We start from the raw sequence: 3,673 nt of genomic DNA on the forward strand, positions 1-3,673 counted from the left end.
TCCAAGTGTTTAGTCTATCGAATTTTAAATCCAAGTTAAATAGTACATTTGATCTTACCATAATATAATGTAGGTGTGCAAGCTACACTCAGTTGTGGTACGATAAATGTACTATGAAACTATAATCAAAGAATGATCTAAATCCTTAAGTTCTAAATTGCTTTCTTGTAAATTATATATTATATATATATATATATATATATATATATATATATATATATATATATATATATATATATATATATATATATATATATAACTCTATATCTCCTTTTTTTTGTGTTTGGGCACTTTATTGATTTTTCTTTGATACTTCAGGGAAAATGCAACGCCATAATTTTTCCAACAATTTTTCACATTTTAAAAAAACATATTTTCATTCATAAACATTATAAAATCTCATCGTTTCACATATCAATCCATATAACACAACCTAAGATCATAAAGCATAAAGACTCCTCATGTGTGTACTGATCATGCTGGCGCCTTCCTACGATCCTCACTGGTACCTGAAACACATAATGCCAAACACTATAAGCATAAATGTTTAGTGAGTTCCCCAAAATACCACATGCAACACATAATAGCCACTCGAGGCTATAACTCTGTATGACCCTCTGGTCAAATTGTCTCAATGGGACCTAGCAGTCCCATAACTCTGTGGACCCTCTGGTCCTAACTCTGTGGACCATTTGGTCCCAACTTTCTAAAATCTGAATCACATATAGCACAGAATCACATGGATAGCACATAGCATACCATATACTTTGTCACATAACTCTAATTACCACTCTAGGTAAAGTATAATGAGAAGACTCACCTCGAGTAACTCGGTAAACCTCGAACTCTGAAATACTGCACTAGCCTCTACCTAATCACATAAATAATTACTCTAATTAATACAACTTCTAAAGGATAGGCTAACCCGTCTCTATAAGTTCTATAAGAAGGGTAAAATACCATTACCCCTCTAATGACCATAAGTCCAAACACTAACTAAACCCTAAAAGTCAACGGTCAAACCTTGACCCGACTCGTCGAGTGCACTCGTGCAACTCGGTGAGTAAGTGGGTGTCTCTACGCCCCTGGTCCTCACTCGATTCGCTGAGTCAACCCTACACTCAATGGATTATCACAAGTCGCGAATCGAGGGGCAACGCAACTCCACTCGTCGAGTCCCTTATGGGCTTGGCAAGTTCCTTCCATGACAACACTCATCTAGCCTCTTGAGGTCAGATCTGCTTCTCTAATCCGTAGGTCTGACTTCCCCATGACCAGTAAACACGTAAAGGTCAAATCTTGCTACACATGCAATGCCCCCAAGGCTTATTTTGGTGAAATCCCTTCTAACATGGCAACCTATGTCCATTTCCTCCATAGAACCACAAAAAGAAGCATGGTTCAGGCTCTCTGGACCTCAAAAGATCCAGATGTAGAGTTTAGCACTCAATGGGACACTATACACAACTAAGCAAGCCATAAAAGGGCATAGAAAACCCTAAAAACGCAATGAAATGCAATCCTCTTGACCTCCCCTTGCTGGAAATGTTGTCTCCTTTGCAAAATCACACCAAAATGACCAAAAAGGCTCAAACTCTCTTACAACTCGCTCACAATCGCTAGGGTGTCTCTCTCTGGACTGGTAGCCGCAAATGGAGGCGATAAAGGCCTTTAAATAGGGTATAGACCCCAAGAATTAGGGTTTCAATCCACAACGCGGACTCATCGAGTCCACCCTTTCTGACTTGTCGATTCCGTTCATTAATCCAGTCAGCAATTGCGGTCCTACTTGATGAGTCTACGATTCAACTCGTTGAGTCCCTCTCTTTTTCTCAAAAAATATAACTAATAAAATATAATACCTGGAATTCCGGATGTTATAATTCTCCCCCACTAGAATCAGACTTCTCCCTCGAAGTCTTACTCCACAAACAACTCTAGATGCTGCATACGCATCTCTAACTCTAGCTCCCAAGTCAGCTTGGACCCTCTCCGATGTTGCCACTGGACCTGCACCAGGGGTACTTCCTTGTTCCTTAGAACCTTGATCTTCCGATCCACAATCGCAACTGGCCTCTCAACATAATTCAAGCTGGCATGCACCTGAATATCCTCCAACGGTACCACCACCGTCACGTCGGCTATACGCTTCCTCAACTGAGACATGTGGAAGGTATCATGGATCTAACTCAACTCCGCAGGTAGCTCCAGATGATATGCTACCCTGCCTACCCTCATAGTCACCCTGAAAGGGCCAATGTATCGGGGCCCCAACTTGCCCCTCTTCCTGAATTGGATCACTCCTTTGCAATGAGATACCTTCAGGAGTACGAAATCCCCCACCTCGAACTCAAGCTCGGATCGTCACCTATACGCATAAATCTTCTGGCGACTCTGAGCTGTCAACAACCTCTGTCTAACATGCTGAATCTGCTCAGTCTTCTGAAGCACTAACTCAGTGCTGCTCATCGCTCGCTGCCCGACCTCTCCCCAACATATGGGAGTCCGACACCTCCTCCCGTACAACAACTCAAAGGGATGCATACCGATCCTCAAATGGTGGCTGTTGTTATAAAAAAATTCAGCCAACGGCAAATACGTGTCTCAACTTCCTCCGAAGTCCATCACACATTCTCGCAGCATGTCTTTGAGCGTCTGAATCGTCCGCTCACTCTGACCGTCCGTCTGTGGGTGGTATGCAGTACTAAAATGAAGCCTTGTACCCAACTCCTCATGGAATTTCTTCCAGAATCTAGAAGTGAAACGCACATCTCGATCTGACACGATCGAGATCAGCATTCCATGTCGCGATACCTCCTCTCTCACATATAACTATGCCAGCCTGTCAATAGAAAAGCTCTCAATGTTAGCAAGGAAGTGAGCGCTCTTCGTCAGCCGATCAACAATCACCCAAATTGCATCGACTCCCCTCGCAGTCCTCGGAAATTTGGTGATAAAATCCATGGAAGTATGTTCCCACTTCCATTCGGCAACCTCAAGTGGCTACAACTTGCAATGCGGATGCTGGTGCTCGGCCTTCACTCTAAGACAGCTGAAGCATCTCTCTACGAACCACGCGATATCCCTCTCCATACATGGCCACCAATACACCCTCTTTAGGTCCAAATATATCTTAGTGGCCCCGGGATGGATCGAGAACCTCGATCTATGTGCCTCCTCCATCAGAATGGTACGTGCCCTGCCTTCATACGACACCTAAATCCAACCCTGAAAGGTCATAAGCCCACGACTATCGGCAACGAACTCAGATATTTGTCTGATCACTCGCTCTCTTTTTTGGTTCTCCGGTCTCATGGCCTCTACCTGAGCCCCCCAAATGGTGTCCAACACCAAAGTCATCACTGCCAATCTCGAAGAAACATCCCGTAACGGGGCACTCTCCGCCTTGCGACTCAGGGCATCGGCTACCACATTAGCCTTGTTTAGGTGGTATACGATCTCACACTCATAATCCTTTACCACATCCAGCCATGTCCTCTAGCTCATATTCAGGTTGGGCTGATCCATCAAATACTTCAAGCTCTTGTCATCCGTGTATATGGTACACCGGACCCCATACAAATAGTGACACCAGATCTTGAGGGCGAACACCACAACCCCTAACTCTAGATTGTGAGTGGGATATATCGTCTCATGAGGCTTCAACTGCCTC

This window comes from Lactuca saligna, chromosome 8 (genome assembly GCF_052625555.1).
Source record: "Lactuca saligna cultivar CGN05327 chromosome 8, ASM5262555v1, whole genome shotgun sequence".
NCBI classification, from domain to species: domain Eukaryota; kingdom Viridiplantae; phylum Streptophyta; class Magnoliopsida; order Asterales; family Asteraceae; genus Lactuca; species Lactuca saligna.